The following is a 21,587-nucleotide window of genomic DNA, read 5'->3' as shown; positions in this document are numbered from 1 at the left end:
GTAGAGGAGAGCAGTAGTCTGGAGTATATGGTCCCAATAGCTTAGTCAGGTGAGCAGTCCGTAATTTGGACCCCTTAATGCAAGTTTTATTTTTAGCGTATTAACATATCTCGAGAACCTTTTAAGCGAATTTGAAAATTTTTGCAGACAATTATTAAATTCGTTCATACAAAGATAAATATAGTTTTTTGCAAAATATATTGTGGTAACCATTTATTGTATTTTATTATTTTGTGTAATACTAGTCAAAAAACATTTATTGAATTATAAAGTATACAATTTTTGCATCATTTTGAAGAATATAATTTTAAGTAGTAAAACACACATTTTGAGCGAAATCAGTTGAAAAGTTCCTGAGAAATCAAATTTTAAAAATAAAACGTTTTAAAAATTAGATCATTAGATCAAAAATTTATATGGGAGCAAGAATTAATCCCTGAAGAGTAGAAAACGAGCATGACCTGTGCGATACATAAGAAAGGAGATATACTGGATTGCTCAAACTACAGAGGAATTAGTCTGCTCTGTACAAGTTATAAAGTATTTTCCAACATCCTTTTCAAAAGACTCTCCCCACTTGTCGAGAATATAATTGGAGATTATCAGACCGGATTCAGGAAGGGGCGATCCACCTCAGAGCAAATTTTGGAGAAGACAATGGAATTTGGTATTGACACGCACCATCTGTTTATTGATTTTAAAACAGCCTACGATAGTGTTAGCCGAAAAACTCTAATATCAGCCTTAAGAGAATTTAATATACTGGAAAAACTAGTGAAGCTTGACACTAAGTGAAACCAAAATCATGGTCAAGATACAGAATTGTCCTTCCCATCCAATAGAAATTAGAAATGGTGTACGACAGAGAGATGCTTGGCATGTCTCATCTTTAATCTAGCATTTAAAAAAATAGTAAGGGACTCAAACATCAACACCCGAGGAAATATCTTCAACAAATCAGCTCAAATATTGGCTTTTGCTGATGATTTAGATATTACCGCTAGAATGCAGACAGCACTAACACAATCCTTTTTATGTCTGGAGAAGAAAGCCATTAATATGGGGTTAAGAATCAATTAAGATAAAACTAAATATATGCCCTGCTCAAAAGCTGGCTATGAAGAAACACAGTTTGAAATTGGAGCATACAAATTCTAAGCCGTTGATAGCTTCACCTATTTGGGGTCTAAGATTAACAACAAAAACGACACTACACAAGAAATGCACACGAGAATCACGATGGCAAATAAGTGTTTTTATGGTCTAAGAAAATATCTTAAGTCAAGCATAATAAAAAGATAAACATAAGTGTTACTCTATAAATGTCTTATACGATCAGTGCTTACATACGCATTTGAGATCTGAACAATGATCCGTGGAGATGAAAATATGCTAGCTAGATTTGAGAGAAAAATACTGCGAAACATTTTTGGTGGAATAAGTAAAAGGGGTACCTGGTTTAGAAGATCAAACACGGAAGTTTACAAAGCATATAAAGAACCTGATGTCATTAAATTTATCAAAATTCAAAGGATTAAATGGGTAGACCACATGATAAAAATGGAGAATAGCAGGACAACCAAAAAAGTTTTCAGTGCCAGGCCAACAGGCCTAAGATTTTTAGACTGCCTTGAAAAGGACCTACAAGTTTCAGGGATAATAAACTGGAAAACCTTGGCTAAGGGAAGAATGTCTTGGCATAGGCTTGTTGAGAAGGCCAAGGCCCATCCTGGGCTGTCGTGCCAATGGGAAAAAGAGAAGATCAGAAGTTATTTAGGGTGGTTCGTTTTTTTTTTTTTTTTTTTTTTTTTTTTGTTCGTTGCACACCTGCACACCTCTTGAATCTCCTTGTATCACTTTGCCGTGAACCAGGGTGCCGCGGCAGATACCTAAGGAAATCTATATGTTTAATAATGTTCTATTTTATGTTCTCTTTTTTAAAAAACTATTTTCAATCCTTAAGTGGTCTTTTTCCATATGAAAGAACCAATTTAAATCATCATCTTACACATAAAAATTTGAAAAAAATTGAAGCGAAATGTTAGATAAAGTATAATTAGAGTATGAGAAAAAAATTCCGGGGTCATATTTAAAGACTAGTAGGGTTTGCATATTTCAAAATATTTTTTTTGATTTAAAGTTTTTTCATTTAAACTCCAGTTATATTTCCCCAGTGACAGAAAATATTTAAATATCTCCTGTTTTTTTATCTCATAAATTCTCATGAGCCTTCTAGATCAGCTGTTCCCAATCATTTTCGGCTACGGAACCTTTAATAGTCAACTTTCTTTTGGTGGAAACCCTGTAATATATAAAGTTTTTTAAGCTAACTGTAACCGCTATAACCTATGACAGACTTTTTTTACATATTTAATTAGAGGTATGAAGATTTTTAATTTTATTACTAATAATTTTAAATTATGTTTTATGTCCGAAAGTTTAATGAATAATGTTTTTTATAGTAATTGCGAACGTTATAACCTATAAAAGACTATATTAAAATATTTAATTAGAAATATGAAGATTTTTATGTTTTATTATCAATAATCTTAAATTATGTTTTATGTCCAATAGTTTGATGTGCAATTTTTGTGCTATATCTAGTTTAGTTATGAGATTGTTTTCGGTGTACACAAGCCTGAAAATGAATAAAATAAGACAAATTATGATTTACTTCGAAATGAAAACTTAAAAGAACTGCGTTGAAAATGGTTATTATGGACACTTATTTATTTATTAAAGATATCAGTTATTTTGTTTTTAGTTGACAAGCTCAATGTGAAACACAAGTACAATACTTCATAAATGCCTTGTTCAATATATTGTTGTTAGAAATATATATTTTTAAAAAATGCTATTTCTTAAAAAGAAATATACTCTTCGGCATTTTACTCAAAAAAAATTTAATAAAGGCAACCTAAGGAATAATTAAATTATGAATCATAGCTTGGATCTAAATATAAACTGAAACTTCAGAACTCATCAATAAGTTATAAAAATTACTACACTGTTGGAAATTTCTCGGAAAAAATGGTGAAATATAAATTTATTGAGTGGTTATTTTACCATATTTAATCAAAACAGTCAAATAACCGTAAATAAAATGTTAATCAAACTTTTAAGTTTGAGAAAAACTGTTTATTAACTGCTTTTACCTAATACGGTTAAACAGCCAGAATTTTATCGCACCAACTAGAACCACCTAATGAATCTTTTCAACTGCGTACATATCACAGCCGAGCTGGCTTATCTGTCAATCTCATGACCGAAAGATCTGGAGTTCAAATCCTAGTGTTGACACCACACTATTTCCTTCATTCCTTCAACACATTAAGAATTTCCAGCGTCCGGCACTCTCCAATGCCTATTACCTTACGAAAAGCCGAGCTCCTATGTCTAGTTAAATAAATTTTAAAAAAATTTACGTTTTTGAAAAATGCTAGTTGTACATTTTCAAAAAACAGTAAAGTTTTGTATTCATGGTTTTATAACCATACTTTTTGTAAATGGTTTCAAAACCATAAAGGTTAAAAATGTTCTTTACCGTAAACTTTACGGTTAATAGGATGGACAGACAGCTGCCAGTTATTTTACTATAATTTTAGAATGTAAATTTTAACAGTGTAACCCGCGGAACACTATTTGGGAACCGCTGTTCCAGACCGTCACAAGATTTTTTTTAGCCTAAGAATTCTCAAAAACCAATTCTTAATAGCAGAATTTACAAATTCGTTATAAATTATTATTGAAATGATGATCTTTTATAAGCTTAAAAGCTAAATAAAATAATTAATTTATTGTATTTTTTTAAAAGAAATACTTTTTCTTTTGCAACCAAAAATAAACTGATAAAGCTTATAGCTTAACCTTTAAAGCTATACATCATAAAATGAGACAGCACGCAATATCAGAAAAAGTGTTTAAATATCTAGTTCATAAACTAGACATTTAAACTAGATATCTAATTCATAAACTCATAGCCATAATACAACCAAACTTTCTCAATGTTGAGTATTTAAGATTTCTAAGCTTGAATAATTATTTTAAATTCCTTTCAAGTTTTCGAAGTTTCATTCTTTTACATTACTTTAATTGAAAGGCTACACATAATACAGTAAACTATAATGGAACTAAACATCCTTAGTGTTGAGAATTCAGGATTTTTAAACTTAAATGATTTTTTTTAATTTCTTTCAAGTTTTTCAAGTTTCCTTCTTTTACATCATTTTAATTGATGATCTTGACGTAATACAGTAACAAATCGCAAAAGTTTCGTTTAAAAATGGGAGAATTCATATATATATATATGTGAAACCTCCTATTATGGACACTCCTGCAAAACGGACGCCTCTCAATACGGACATATTTTCAATTCCCCGGGAATTTTCTATGAATAAACCATTATGTATGTTCTCCGCAAAGCGGACACTCCCGTAACCGGACGAGGACAGTCATTTTTGCCCTGAAACGTTATTTTCTATCTCTTCAAACCGGACACTACTTTTTCTAAGTTTGAAAAAAAGCTATTTCTGTTTTAAATTGCTAGGGGAAAAAGGCAACTTTTCGCCATTTTAAAAACATGTAAATTTTTTGCCTTAATCATAACTAAAAATATTGTTTAGACACTTGATATCTGATCAATTGTGAATAATCAGCTCCATAGGTCCTAATGACTTAACTGTGAATCATGGGAGGTTTACTTTCAAGAAGGTATTAACCCTATCAAATGAAAGGTTGGTGTAAGGGGATGTAAACCTAATAATTGAAATCGACTGAGGGCTCCAATTCGGTATCATATGTCTGAATTGAGTATCTATGCTAATAGAAAAATTGTATTCTGTAGCTACATCTAGAATTATGTATTTATATCAAACTTCTTAATATATATATAAATATAATAAATATAATAGATATATATATAAATATTAATAGATTATTTTTTATCTTTATTAAAGTTTAAATAAATATCCTTGTAGTTAGTTATTGTAAATTATTTAATTATTTTGACATCTTTGAAAATATTCTAAAAACAACAGTGTTAAACTTCGTTATTAGGGCACCCTTCCCGTGAGCGGACAACTCTCATAAACGGACAATTTTTTTGGTCCCTTGAATGTCCGCTTAACGGAGGTTTTACTGATATATATATATATAAGCTAAAAAATTCAGAAAATATGTAAAAAAATAAAAAATAAAAAAAAATGACAAGAGAAGAAAATTATTAACAATAATTTTTTAAAAGTATTTAAAAAACAAAATTTTTAATACCTTTAAAAAAAAAAAAAAAAAAGATTAAAATTTGGAAAACAAAACTAAGAAAAGATATAATCTCTTCATCAGCTCACACGATTATATCCGCAAAAGGAGTGCTTTCTAATATTGTATTAATATAGCCAAAGCAAAATATATCAATACAACAGTATGAGGAGCACTCAAAAAAATTAAATTAATTAAATATATATATATATATATATATATATATATATATATATATATATATATATATATTATAAATTAATTTTTTTTGAATTTTTTGAAACCATATCTCTTTATTTTCCTTACAACTCGTTGTAGTTCATTTTTGTGGATTGTTTTTTGTTTCCTAAGAAAACTTTAATTATCCAGAATCGTAATATTGTTTAAGAATAATTTCTAAAATTAACTTACCAAATAATTAGCAATCCTTTTAACCCTACATCATTTAAAAGAAAATAAGTTTATTTCGTTTTTCTAAAAAAGCTAAGAAATCCTTATGAGTTTAAATATGTGTTATGAATTTAAAATTTTAATACTTATACAATATAATTATATGTATCATAAATTATTATACGTTATCAACAAATCATAAAATCTTATCAGAAAAGAAATGTACTCTAGTCATAAAAAATTGAAGTTACCATATTTGAATAATATCATAAGAAATTCATGGTTATTTACAATTATAAATCCAGCAGAAAAAATAAAATCATATAAAGAACAACATTTAACCTTCAAACACAGAGGCATCTGTTTTATAACTCTAACTTATATTATTTGCTACAGCTGATAAGTTCTTTTTACAGTATTTTTTTTAAGCACAAATAAAAAATATTTGCGCATGATTATTAAAAATAATATAGTGCATATTTCCAGAAAATTGCTTTTAAAAAATATAATGCAAATTTATTTTCATACATTGATATTGCAAGTTCTTTTCCATTATAATGCTAATATATGTTCTTTTTTACTATGTTCCTATTTAGAAGTTATTTTCCATTATATTGCTATTATAAGTCTATACTGCTATTTATATGTCCTTTTTTTATTGCATTGCAATACATATTCAGACTGTTTTCATAACAATTCACAATAGCAGACGTTTTTATAACATGTTTAACGTTAAAAGCCAACAATCATATTTAATGCCAAAATAGTCATAAAAAAAGTCTTTCAAATAAAATGAAATACAATAGCAGCTTTTATCATCATTAAAAACACTGAATGTTGATTTTATTAGTGTCAATTTGAGAAATAAAATAGCAAGGCAGATATGAAGTCAAGAAAAAAGTGTATTCTTTTAAGGTATGTGGAAGTATGCAGAAACTTTCCGAAAAGTAGCAAGCGAATTTTTTTTTTTTTTTTTTTTTTTTTTTTTGTACCGAAAGAGATAACTTGGCAGGTGGTCAACCACAGAATTGCTTAACAAACGTAAATGATTATGCCTTATGAAGGAGATCAGGTGAAGTGAAGGTCATTTTCACTTTTCTATCATTTGATACCAGAAAAAATTTATGCCGTTTCTGTATAACATTGCATACTTAACCCATTATCTTTTACGATGGAACAACTACTCCTTATTTTTTCCAGCTTCAACTTCATAGATTTATTTAAATCTTATTAATGCATCACTAGATATAAACTGCGATTACTTTATACTTATATTTATGAGAATAAAATACATTTTTTAAGTATTCAAATTTTAAAATGAAATTAGGCATATGAAGCTGCCTTTTTTTGTAATTACTTTTTTTAACATAATCCATAAAAACATTTTTTGTTTATAATTTTTTTACATATAATATTTTATTTTATATTCGTCGCTTAAATGCAGACCCAATTTTGAGTTTACGACTACCAATAATCAACTCCGTAGCCTTGTAATTTTGAACTCAATTCAGAAGATAAAAGAACTCCAACATAATCGTTAAAAACATTTTTCGTTTATAATTTTTTTACATTTAATATTTTATTTTATATCCGTCGTTTAAATGCAGACCCGATTTTGAGTTTACGACTACCAATAATCAACTCCGTAGCCTTGTAATTTTGAACTCAATTCAAAAGATAAAAGAACTCCTGGATCAAATATTGAGAGAAATTTGCCTTCGTGGAGAATTCTTTGCGTACTGGAGAATAGAACTAACCAGCATTTGCGTTACATGGAGAGGAAAACCACCGAAACCTCCAATGGTCAACAGAATTGCAAAGGAATTCTAACCCATGATCTGTCTACATCTGAGGATACTTTATGTCAGCACTGTTGCTGTGCGAGCTGGGAGCAGAATTCGTATCAAACAGCCACCGTTGTGAATCGAACCTTGTCACCTCATTGGGAGAAGAACGCTCCATTCCCTGCGGCTCTTTTCACTATAACTTTTTTTATAACCGTCGTTGAACAGCCGTCCCAATTTTGAGTCTACGACTACCAATGTTCAAACTCCGGAGCCTTGTAATTTTGAACCCAATTCAGAAGGTAAGGGAACTCCTGGTCCAAATATTGGGAGAATTTTTTTAATGGAACTAGCCCGCATTTGCACTGCATGGAGAGGAAAACCAAGAAAACCTCCTACGGTTAGCGTGACGGCAAGGAGACTCTTCACCCATGATCCGTCTACTACTGAGGATATTTTACGTCAGCACTATGGTCAAAGCGAGCCGGTGTAGAATTCTTACCAAACAACCGTCGCTGAGATTCGAACAAAGTTCGTCTCTTTGGGTGGCGAGTTCTCTATCTTCTGAGCCACACAGCTCTGTCTCTGTAATTGCGAAAAATATTTATATGTAAAGCATCTTCGATACTTGTAGCAAGCTATTTCAAAAACTTTATTTCAAGCAGTTGATAATGACCTCCCTGTTCGTTTGTCCCGATATTGGAGCTTTGGCGTGAAGTATAGTCCTATTCTCTTATCACTTACTCTTATATTCAACAGCTTGACATTGAGACTACTAAGATATCTTTATTTGTCTAATAGTTTTGGAATGCAAAGTGGGTGGTTTTCTTACCCAAATGACCTCGTCTTAGAAACAAATCTGGCTTAAGGTGTCGAGGAGCCTGGATCTATATTGCAAGATGAGGCTTTATTTATCATAAAAAGTTTTCTCATCTATGCAAAATCAAAGAAGCATTAAGTTAAATGCAGTAATAATCAAAGATTAATCAGTAACGTATGCATAACATACATTAAGTAATAAAAATGACTTATAATTAAGTTGAGCTATTAAAATCAACGTACCCAAGAAACTGAAATAAAAAGAAATATACTTGATGATAAGACCTTCCTTTATTTCAAAAAAAAGAATTGTTGGAAAATATCATTATATTTCGAGCTCTTAATAGACGTCAATTCTCAAGACACGCTAGGCAAAAATTACATAATTTAAAAATTTTCGATTCCGTTTGAAATTCCATTCAAAATTTTTTCAACTCTTTCAAAAAGCTTAGAAGATATGGCGAGATGCGTTAAAAGTGATATTAGCATTAAGATATTCCTTCACCTGCTCCTTAGAAATGAGACGGATCAGTACTAATCCGTAGTAAGTGTTGGTTCAGCCCGATCTCAAAAGCTAAATTTCGAGCTCGGGCCCGATTTTCCAAATCATTGTTTCAAGACCAGCTCTCTTGTTACGCGATTTTTCTTTTATTTATGTATTTTTTGTCTTCCTAAAAGTAGGTATGATTTTTCGGCTTCGCAGTCGCGAGGAAGGGTGGAGGTTTCTTCTTAGAAGAGAAACATTTTGTTTTGTTACAAAACGAAGGGGAAAAAAACTTGATTTTTGATTTAATGTTGTTGGTTGAATGTTGTAAATCGATACTTTTTTTACCCTTTCAATCATTTTTTTTTTCATATTCGATAGTACATAATATCAAGGTTTTATAAATAACTATTTATAAACCTAGTGTTTTTTGTAGGCACAGCAATAAAATTTATTCAGGAATTAAAAATATATATAAATGATTATTTAATTAAGTTTGATTATTTAATTAAGTTAAAATGTTTCTAAACAATAGCTAATGAAGCAAAATCGACATAAACAATTTTCGACTTTAATCAAAAAGCTAAGCTATTAATACAAAGAAATGTTAAGCTCTTTTCACTTTTATTATAGACAATCGAGTATTCTAAACATGCATAATGTTTAAAAATTGAAAAAATCCAAGAATTAATCAATATTTTAATATAAAATATGAAAGAGTAAATGAGCTCATTCTTACATTGGAACCATAAGCTTTATGAGATCACGTTAAAAATTACAAAATTAAAGTTATAAAAATTATAAATTTACGACTTTCAACCTTGTATTACTTTCTTTACAACTGTGTAACTTAATTAAAATAGTAATTCTTAATTTGTCTTGATCTATAAAAATTGAATTAAGTCTAAAATAATGAAAAATACATTTTTATGCATATTATGTTGAAAACAATCGAGACACTTTTAGGTTTATTTCTTAATTTCTTATAAATATTTTTAATAGATTGTTAGAAATGAAATATACAAAGCTTCTTCAGAATTTATTGAGCCTTAGGCAGGCCACACACTGGGGTGGCAAACAGTAAGAAAAAGGCACACATGCAGCCATTTCCTATACTTTTGCGTCAGGGTGCGCAGAGGTGATGTGCGCAAGCTAATACAAAGTATGGAAATCTGCCTTTTGTATGTCTTTGAATATCTATGGTCTTTGACTTGCCTCCTCATTGTGTCACCTGCCTAACAATAACAAATCAATTTGCAACATCATTTCCTTTAAAAAATACCTAATCTCAAAACGTACATATAGTCCAACAAGATTTTAATAAAAGAAATTTATCTTAATTATTAAATTATTATCAAAATTATCTTCATAATTGAAATTATCGTATCGAAAAACATTTTTTTAGCTTCCTTCAATTTTAAATCAGACAACCTTTCAATTTATTTCCTAAACTATGAAATTCATTTTTAAAATAAACAGTAACTACAACATATAATTTTTTAAGAAATTGCTGTGTTAAAAATTGACTAATTAAAAAAATTAATATACCTTTAACAAACATGTAATTTTTAATGAATTTCATGCCTGAATATGAAGACAGCCATTTCATGAATTTCTATGTCAGTAGTCTCTTTCAAAAATACATAAACTTGTTCATATTTCATAAACTAATGAGCTATTTATACACCTCTCTTCGCTGCTTCGCCTTCAGCACCACAATCATATTCCTTACTCGTATCAAGTCTAACTTACCTTTAATTTCCTCAAAGAAAGCTTTTTTTAACCGCTATTTAGATATAAATAACAAAAAAAAGCAATTGATGAATCAGTTGCATAAATGATCCTGACTCATCACTTAAAAAACTGATGACTATTATATGAAATGCAAATTACTTGACTTGGAGTAGGTACAGTGCGTAAAAAAATAAACGGATCAACAAATAACGTTTCATCTAATGATCTGATCTTCACGCTTCAGAACTCAATCGTAATGGTTCGTGGGGAAGATCTCAAATATGCTTATTACTTTTGTGCAGTCGATATTACAAGATATTACCAGACACAAAAACGCACTTTCTTTGTTTTTTCTATTTGTTATTTCTTTGTTTTTGTTTGAATACGATAATTTTCATATTTAATTTAGAACGAGAAAATGCTCTTATTGTATAAAATAGGGATTTTTCAATATACATTTCAAGGATCGAAGAAGTTGGAAGAAGAATGTGATTTATATTTACGATTATGTTCATCCACAGCTTCCATTTCGAGATAAAACTAAAACTAATTAATTTCTTAAAACAAAATCTATTATTTCGCTTTACTTGTACATAATTAAATGCGTTAATTCTAAAAATATAGTCATTTGACAAAGCGGTGATGATGAGTTAAACAACACGAAAAAATTTTCTAGCTACAAGAATTTGGCGTAATAGCGAGATTGTATTGTTATTATTTCTAGATTAAAATTGACTTGTAAAATTATCTTAATGGCGGATGTACTCATTAAATCGAATTTTAACTGTACTTTTCTTCTTTTCTTATTTTGGTGGTATATGATCAAAATACGGAGCGACCAATTAATTTCGAAGCATAAGTTTAGAATTTTTAATTTTTGATTTTCAATAATCAAATAATTGAAATCAATTATTTTTTTTACTAAACTTTTCATTAAAATAGATTATATAAAACTGAATAAGAATTTCATTTTTTTTACTTCAATTTATTGACCTAGTGAACAGATTTTACTCTAATTTGTAAATAAAAGAACATTCGACCGGTGTAACACTCATTGGAGTTGTAACAGCAACAGATGCAACACGCATAACACTTATCAGAGTGTATAAAATAGTAGTTACTGACTTAAACAAGAAAATGATTAATTGGGGTAATAATAGAAGTATATACAGTTAGGTGGGCTGAAATGACCGGAGTTTCAAGTCTTCGGAGTCAAGTCTAGTCATAATATTGTTGAAAAATTGCGAATTGTGGTAACTAAAAAGACGAAGAAATTTAACAAATAGCAATGGTTTGTATCCTCCAATTACGAATGTGCTCTAAAATTTACAAGAAAATTGAAAACATTCACATTTTTACAATGATTTCTAACATTTTTAAATTGACCTTTTACCCAATGTAATAGTTTAAATTCTTATATTAGAACCACAGAAAAATAATGTATAAATATTTTTTATACATCCATTAACCACACTCTATCATCAAAATTATAAAAATGAAAAATTTTAATTCTGAAATTACGGTATATTACAGCTTGTTAATTGAAAAATACTCACAACTCACCTGCTCATTCCTTTATTTAATACAAGTTTGAAAACTTTAAAAAAATACTAGACTATTAGTAATATTTGGGTGAAGAATCATACGTCTAAGCAAATCTAGGTGAACATTTTAACACTTCTTTTTTTAGCCAAAACATACGTTTAAATCAGTTTAATAAGTGCATGATTAAATTTGACCGAGCCATTCTGATAAACCTATCCTAAGACTCAGCTCTGCAAACTTTTCCTGAGAATTCTGTCACGATTTTCACACGTCGTTCAACTACCTTTTCGTGTGTGAACTGGAAATGTCTTGAATATTTTTTTCTCAATAAGTAAACTGGGTGACTTTCCTTATGCGAGACCAGGATAACCTGGTTAGTAGGACGTTAGGCCCATGTCCAAGAGATCGTGAATTCGATTCTCCCGAAGGCCGAAGACTCCCCGTGTAGTAAATAGTGACTGCTGCAGATTAAATCTGTCAGGTCACAAGTCCTCCATATTCCCATAACAAATCATACCTCAGGGGGTACTGAATTGGAGATTGTTCATTCTCTGGTTAAGGTCAAAATTACAATCTGTGACTGAATTAATGGTTGTATGAATTGGTCCGCCTTATAAACGGGCTGTGACGCGTGTGTGGCTGAAGTCGTATTCTTGGCCTTAAATGGCGCCACTGAAAAGCAAGAGACACACCTTCTACCTTAAATACGCTTGGTTTCACCAAGCAAGCTTGCTGGATTGACATGTGGCATTAAAAACAACAACATCAACTTTCGTTACGTAATTTAAACTCGTGTACACTGATATCTTTCAGTAATGAAGTTGTTAAATCAGAGTCATTTAATTAATTATTTCCAAATAGTCGTAAACCTTAAAATGCGATGAATTTATCGTTCACTTCTAGAATTCTTCAAATTCAGAGCTCTTTTGTACTATTTACTTTATTTTGTGTCATGGCTAACATTAAATGTTCTAGATGAGCGAAAAAGAAATTTCGTTTGTACAAGATTGATGACATCATCAAATCAATTTTTAATATTATACTTAGGAGAAGAAAGTCTCTCGCCTGAACATCAAGAAAGAGTTGCCAATGTGGTTTCGTATCAAAATAAGTAAATAAACTACAGAGGTCCAAAACTGGTAAACTTATCGAACTATCAATACAATATCTAGGCCAGTGATTCTCAACCACTGTGCCGCGGCACTTTTGTGTGCCGCCAAATTCTTAAAATGTGCCGCCAAATATTAGAAATGATACATTAAAAATTATAATGCTTTTTTTTTATTGCGAGTAAAGTTTAAATTTACGAAAAGTGTATGTATAATACTATTATATATATATTTTTTTATAATTTTTCTACGCCTTAACTACGTGAACATCTTTGTCGGCGACTGTCTTGTCTCTGACAATCTTAAAATAAGAAGGAAGAGTTTAAATTGTCTTTGACAAAAAATTTTGAAATAAGTAGAAAACTTAATGACTATTAAAATTATTAATTAACAAAAGCAGGTAAGCTGAGTATTAACTTTCAAACGTAATCATTAAAGTAAGCTATGCAATTTATAATTCTAAAAAAAAAAATTAACAAAGGATAACTAACAAAAAATAAGCTTAACAATTAATAATTAGCAATAAAACTAATTAACAAAAAATCACAAAAAAATAATAATTAATGTAAAAAACTAACTGTTAATAACAATAGAAAACAAGATAAAAATTAATAATTAGCAATAAAACTAATTAACAAGAAATCGCAAAAAAATAATAATTAATGTAAAAAACTAACAGTTAATAACAATAAAAAACAAGATAACAATTAATAACTAGCAAAAGAAATGAAAAACTGTCGCGAACTAATAAAAAATTAGTCGAAAGAAATAATTAATTCGTTAATAAACGTGCTTTTGTAGTACATATTATTTTATTTCACATTCAAAATTATTGTCACAAACTATTTAACACAGTGTATTATAGGTAAGTAAACAACTTTTAAACTAATTGTTTTCATTGTGTGCCGTCAAATTTCGTAATCGTTAAAAGTGTGCCGCCGCAAAAAAAAGGTTGAGAATCACTGATCTAGGCTATCAACCAAAAGATTTACATAAATTTTGACTGCCCAGTAGTTGTGAGAAAAGGTTTTTTTCCCCATCCATAACCATAGGCGTAGCGTGAAGGCAGTGGCGTAGCGAGGGGTGGGCAAGGGGGGGCATCATGCCCCGGGCGCTACTCACTAAGGGGCGCCAAATGGTCCCCAAAACAAAAAATTGCTGAATAATTTTTTTTTATTATAATTGATTTTTGGAAAATATATTTCAAATTTAGTGCCAGTGTAATATAATAAATGTTAATTTATAAGTATTATTCATAATATTTGATTCATAATGTCACTTTAATAGTCTAAATCAAACTGTAATAATATATTCATAATAGAAATGGCACGTCTTTTCTACTGGTAGACCAGTGTCTGTCTAACTCGACCTGTGTCTGTCAGCACTTCCTTATGGCATCTACGCTGTGTGGTTACATAAATTATCTCATAATATGTTATAATAAATATTTGCAGTACACAAAGTACAAACATTCTTTCTTTCAGACCACTATTTATTTTTGTATAAACGCAATGTAGTTTACGCATACTTATATGTACAGTCATGGAAAAAAAGTGTCCGGAAAAGATCGTCTATTTTTTAATATAGATACTTCTCACACACACAACAAATACAGCGTTTTGTCGTTTCTAGGAAAGGACACAAACAACGTCGTATTTGTTGTGTGCCTGAGAATTATCTGTTTTTTAAAAAAAAGATTATTTGTTACTTTCCGGATACTTTTTTCCGTGACTGTACACATCCGTGACATTTGCGACAGGTTGTGAAAGCCAGCAACAAATTAGTGAAATACCCGAAATAGTAACTTTTAAGTTATTTTGGGAGTGTATTTTTCAGTTTTGCGCCCTTGTCATTGCGCTCTGCTTAGAATAAAAATGAAATGTTATTAAATATTAAATGTTGCATATAAGTTTAATGTCAGCATAAATTATATTGTATATTTCACTATGCTACTACCTTTCAAGTTCAAGGCATTCTTGGTAAATAATAAATCGAATAAGATTACTTACTACATCTACTCGACGATTCTATTATTAAGTGAATAGAGCATGAAAAAATTTGCTAACAGAAAAATTTTTTATTCTCATATTTGTCACCACAGATTCAAAATGAATTCATTCACCTTCTGGCATCTACAGTTCGAAATCAACTAATAAACGATATCGAAAGAAATACATATTATGAACTTTTGTTTGATTCAACTCCTGATATCTCTCGAGTACAAATGTCCCAAGTCGTTAGGTATGTACGTAGATGCTGATTTTATCAATAAAAAAGTTTCCATCAAAGAATCTTTTTTGGGTTTTATTGAAATACATGCTAAAGATGCAGCCCCGATCGAAAATACAATTTTAGAGAAATTAATTTACGATGAAATTTCATTAACAAACTGCAGATCACAATGTTACGATAATGCTGCAGTGATGGCAGGTCACACATCTGAAACGCGATGGAGCGCCAGAATGCAAGCGGTTATCGTTATCATCTATGGGCTAGAGAATATAAAAGAACTATTAGAAAAATTAGCAGAGTACACTACCACTACAAGTGACAACAGAAGTGAAGCTACAATTCTGTTGCAAAATATACTAACCTTTAGTTTTATAACTTTAGTTCATTTCTGGTACGAAATCTTAAGAAGGATTGATTGTGTGCAGCTCAGATTACAAGATCCTAGAATGAATTTTAGAGAAGTGTTCCATGATCTTGAATCATTAGCGACTGAACTAGCCGAAATTTGAGACAAGCTCTGTAAAGAGGCAATAGAAAAAGCAGAGTCTCTTTGTGAAAAATGGGATATGGATACAACAATACGTGCCTGGAGAATTGGCTATGGTGGTCTTTCCGCAGAAAGTGAAATTTCTCGCGTTATGAAAAGCACTCTTGATCGTCTCCAATAAGAGATGTGTACACGATTAAGTGACCTTAATTTCAAATTTGGATTTCTACTAGTCGTTGAAAATTTATTAAACAAGGATAATGTTGATAACGAACTTGAAAAAAAATTGTAAAAATTTGGGTGAATTTTATAATACAGATTTCAATGTAATAGAACTTTTTATCAAAATATGTGACAGCAAAATGTTACTCCGCAGTAGAAAAGAAATTGAACCTATAACTCCATTAGAATTTCTTACTTTTATAATCAATCTCGAATGGAGAAGATGCTTTTCCAAATCTGAGAGCGGCACTTCAAATACTCCTGACTATCTCAGTATCAATTGTTAGCTGCGAACGTTCAATCAGCAAATTAAAATTAATTTTGACAGATCGCCTAAGTGACCTAGCATTTTAAGTGACCTAGCATATAGGAAAGAGAAAAATTTTAAATGATCAATTTTGATGATATTATTGATACATTTGCTTCATCAAAAGCACGGAAAATTTTGACATAGTAATTAGTTTTATTAATGTATTATAATCATATGATTATTAAATATATGTATCTCCTTAGAGATAATAAATATTTGCTTTTTTATTGTTTTAAAACTGCATGTTTTTAAAATATTTCTTTATAAATATGTAAAATAAATAATAGGTATCTTTTGAACTAATTCTAGATGATCATATACATTTCAAAATCTAGTCTTGTTCTCTCAACTACATTTTTTGTCTCAAATTTAAAGCCTAGCTTGAGTCTATGATTTTATTTATTCAATAATTTGCGAGTATATTTTACATATAATATTATATGGCTTTCGAATGGGGGGGGGGGGCGCTGAAAGGGTATTGTGCCCCGGGCGCGAGTTAAGCTCGCTACGCCACTGCGTGAAGGGGGCACACTTTTTATTTTTAGGAAACTGCTCGTTTATTTTAAGTTTTATGCATTTATTTTTTTATATGTATATATATTTATGTATATGTATTTATGTATAAATGAAAGTATAAGACTTGAAATCAAACAACAATTTTCCAAAAACAAAAGTGCTCCCCCTGCACCCATGTCCAAAACACTTAAAGTTATCAATGGCACAAACACAAAACACATATAAGAGCTCGAATTCTAAAGGCGGTACTGATAGATGAAGAGAACAACAATCAGAACATTCATACCAGCTTGTTGTTTTCTAATTCAACTCACCGAGTAATTCATCAATTAAATGAATTGTGATTTATCTTCTTCTTTATTAAAACACTAGCCGCCTAAGGCGGCCAGCTGTCCGCCACGCTAAAGGTTTTCACAAATAAAGTTTTTTAAAACATAGCAGGAAATCTGAAGATTAGTGGACAATTAAAGTGTTCCTGTCCTGCAATTTTATTTTTTATGGTATCAATTTCAATTTCTATATAATTTTTTATGGTATCAATTTCTATTTCTATATCGCTACAAAAATTATCGTCTTCGCTTAAGAAAAAAAATAGAGCGTGGAAAGAAGAAGAAAAACTTATTATAACAATTATGAACAGCGACAAATATATCAAAGCGAAGCGTTCTATTTACGTATCGAATATGTTGCCATATTTTTAATACAAAAGTTAAACTTTTCTCCACATTGATAAATGTAAACTAATGCTAACCTTACAATTAAATTATTAATTCCTTCGTATATTATTGGTTTAAGTTGTCGAAAATTAATATTTCAATTGTAAGGTTCGCATTAGCATACATTTATAAGAGTGGAGAAAAGTATATGCATTTTTTAATAGTTTTCTGAATATGGCTCTTTGAAGACGAAAAAGCATAGATTTTCTTACAAAATGACTGATAACTAAAAAACTAATCCAAATTTTTGAAAAAGAAAAAAAACACTTCTTCATTATGTCAAAACACAATTATGTGCCGAGTTTCGTGACTGGGCGAGGCTTCTGGGGCGATATACTATTATGATTACAGACAAACAGACACACACACACAGCCGCGTTTATTATTATGTTTAGATATCAGTGACCATGAGGTTAAATCACCTATTTAAAGTAACTTAGTCGACCAAACTCAATTTCTTACATAAACTAGAGCTAAAACAGTACACCATAAAAAGTCACATACACAGACTTTAACTATTTCATTTCCACCCGGCTATATTAAACATTGTTTGCTAAAGTCAAATCTTTAAGATAGGTTGTTTCAAATAAATTTTTCCTCTGAAAGCAAGCATAAACCAACCATTAACAGATATCGGTGAGACGACGGTGAAAATAAAATTAAAGGCACAACGCATAAAATTGCTCTCTAAGCCTTTCTATAAAAGTAAATAATGTTAGTATTAATTTGAAAAAGTAATTTAGTTTTTAAAAAAAATTAATTTTTTAATCGTAAATATCTATCTTACCTACTTAGATTTCCAAATAAAGGTCTATTCGTTAGCTAATTTCACTCGTACCTCCATTTGAACTTCGAAAACAAGAATAAATAAAAACTGCTCACATCTTTATCTAACAAAGCAATGACATAACTTAATCCACACAAAAAATTGTTCCTTTTTCATGCTTCGACACTTTTTAAAATCATTTTATAGTATTGTTCAAAAACTGATTTATCACCACCGTGAACAAATAAAAATTTAATTTGCCATGGCAAACTTTTCCTTAATTTTTTTATTTCCTTTTTTAGCTTAAAAAAAGGAATATTTCGAATCTTGAATGCGTCTGCATGTTTTTTCGCCTCATAAAAGAAGTTATCTTTAAAATAATCTATGATTCATTTATTGCTGCAGACAAGAAAGAGTAGATCACTGTCAATTTCAATAATTTCAAATGACTGTGTCTATAAAATTTAGATGGGTGATTGTTAATATGTTTTTTATTGATATTAATTTATCACATAATATTTACTTTCTAATTTAATTCATTTGCTCATGATCAAAAAGTTTAGTATTTTTTTCGCGATACCGTGCTGCTTCAAAAATTCGGTTTCATTCAACGCCGGACAATAAAACGGGATATTAGAATTGGACAAAAGAAATCGATGAAGTTATCTAAATCATAAGAATACTCATATATATTTACCGAATAGAAAAATGCGATGATTTTAAACTATTCATATAATTTTGCCGTGAAAAATTGTCTTGGCTCTAGAACGCCAGACAAATAACTTAAATAGTTTATAAGTTATTAAACTTTTTAAAACCGCCAATTTAAAGACATTTTTCCACCTACACTGTTAAAATTTTCCTTCTAAAATTACAGTAATATAACTGGCAGCAGTCTATCCATCCGATTAACCATAAAGTTTACGGAAAAGAAATTTTTTTTCCTTTATGGTATTATAACCATTTACAAAAAGTATGGTTATAAAACCATGAATACAAAACTATACGGTAATTTAACCATTTACAACTAGCATTTTTTTAAAAAAGTAATAATTTTTAACTAGACGTAGATGTTGTTGTTGTTGTTACTTTACGTCGCACTAGAGCTCCACAATGGGCTATTGGCGACGGTCTGGGAAACATCCCGGAGGATGATCCGAAGACATGCCATCACAATTTTGATCCTCTGCGGAAGGGATGGCACCCCCGCTTCGGTAGCCCGACGACTTGCGCGCGAAGTCGAGCACTTTACGGTAGCACAGTTTAACGAGGACCAATACCGCACACCCTCGGTCCCTACGCAGACTGATCCAAGTGGTCACCCACCCGCACACTGACCGTAGCCAGTGATGCTTGACTTCGGTGATCTGCTGGGAACCGTGTCTTAACGATCAGTCCACTGCGGGACAACTAGACGTAGAAGCTCGGCTTTTCGTAAGTTAATGGTCATTGGAGAATGCCGGACACTGGGAATTCTTCACGTGTTGAACGGAATGGAGAAAATATTGTAGTGTCAGCATTAGGACTCGAACATCCAGTTCTGATGGTCATGAGATTGACAGATGAGCCCGCTCGGCTATGATATGTACACAGAAGCGAAGAACTAAGTAGCTTCATTAGGTGGTTCTAGTTTGTGTGATAAAATTCTGGTTGTTTAACCGTATTAGGTGAAAGCAGTTCATAAACAGTTCTTCTTAAACTTAACAGTTTGATTACCATTTCATTTATGGTTATTTGACTGTGTTGATTAAATATGGTAAAATAGCCATGCAATCAATTGTTACTTAACCATTTCTTCCGAGAAATTTCTAACAGTGTAGTTAAAAACTATCAAATTCACTCAGTTTTTGTTCAATTTTTATGAGCCCAAGTGAGCATTAGTTTTTAATATTACAAAATTAAAACACAAACGATTTTCATTTTCACAAAACTGTGGCTTTTTTCCACATTGACGCTTTGCGCCATTTTCAAAATAAGCGTAGACAGACTAAACTTGACCTAACAGTTATGAATAACAGTTTTACTTACTCTTTACAGTTACTCTTTGTGGTATATAATAGGCAATTCTTATAATTGTGAGTTTGTAACATTTACTCATGACTGTTTGGTTAAGTTTTGTATATATTTAGTGAGTGCCCTCTATAATAATTTTAAAAATGATGGTAAATGTCAGTTTGCAGAAGCGCCTTAGTTTTGCTAGAATAAATAACGTTGGTGATATAATTTTTTTTAATATTTTTGTTCATAATAGTTAAGAATGTTGTTTTGTTCATAATAGTATAAGAATGCATAGTTTAATATGGTTTTAAAATTATAGATTTTCTTCCAGCTTAAGCACTACCTCCTAGAAGAGAAGAGGCCGCAGCACGGGTTACCATAAACAAGAAATTTGATACTCTAGTAGTTCAAACGTAATGAGATCTTTCGAATATTCTCCCACTGCGTTAATTAATAGCTCGAACGTAAAAACATCTTCCTTTTTCTCCTCCACAGCGCAGTTTTTGTTCATTACATCGGAATACTAAATAAACCCGTGCTGAGGCCTTCTCTTTTCTCGGAGGTGTTGGTATAGGACAGGGTCCCGTAATTTTTATTAATCTTCTTGAATATTTTAACATATTGGTTTTTTTATCGTACCAAACAACTATTTATTAAACACTTGAGAAATATGCTTGGTGAAATCAATTCTGGGTTAAGCTTTGGTTTAGTTATTTTTTTATTCGTTTATTGTTACACAATGTTGCAGACTCGTGTACTCATCACAAAATCCAGCTTGTAAGCCTTTGCCGAGGAGCAGATAATACACATCACAGAGGTACATACTGATTTACAATGGGTTTCAAATCCTCTACAGCCAGGCTACAAATAGTTTGGTGGAACGGTAATACCACTTGGCCAAGGAGTACCTTATTTGAACTTTATTATACCATAAAAGACTATTACGAAAAGTGCTTCTTCAATGATAGTGCATTTTCACTCCCTATGCCGTCCATTAAATTCTTTGTCTGTTTTCTTTGGCTGAATATGTTTTATGGTAAAAGATATTATTTAACAACATTGCGAAAACTTAATCTTCTCAATTACTTAACCCTTATTTTGTATTAATTACTTTAATTGCGTATGTTTATTGAACATCGGATTACGCCAAATGTATTATATTAGGGGGACAGGAAAGTAATGTCGTTTCGGCGCATTAAACATCCGTTAGTCTTAAAAA

General features: G+C 30.6%; 1 protein-coding gene across 3 annotated transcripts in view; it reads right to left on the bottom strand.

The window, feature by feature from the left end:
• LOC147806126 (arylsulfatase B-like) overlaps positions 1 to 18,507 on the bottom strand; it is a 45,931-nt gene extending 27,424 nt beyond the window's left edge. Inside the window, exon 1 of one of the 3 annotated variants that reach the window (XM_087150233.1) lies at positions 18,392 to 18,507. The gene's annotated coding sequence lies outside the window, so the exon portion shown is untranslated. Of the gene's footprint in view, positions 1 to 12,023; positions 12,178 to 18,391 lie in introns of those variants that run through there. The other 2 variants (XM_087150230.1, XM_087150231.1) reach the window with 2 other exon arrangements.
• Between the last annotated feature and the right edge of the window lie 3,080 nt (positions 18,508 to 21,587).

The sequence above is a fragment of the Parasteatoda tepidariorum genome, chromosome 8 (assembly GCF_982258835.1).
Source record: "Parasteatoda tepidariorum strain Cologne lab strain chromosome 8, Ptep-v5.0, whole genome shotgun sequence".
Lineage (NCBI taxonomy): Eukaryota > Metazoa > Arthropoda > Arachnida > Araneae > Theridiidae > Parasteatoda > Parasteatoda tepidariorum.
Note: the sequence above shows the minus strand (reverse complement) of the source record. Positions and strands in the feature narration are given on the sequence as shown.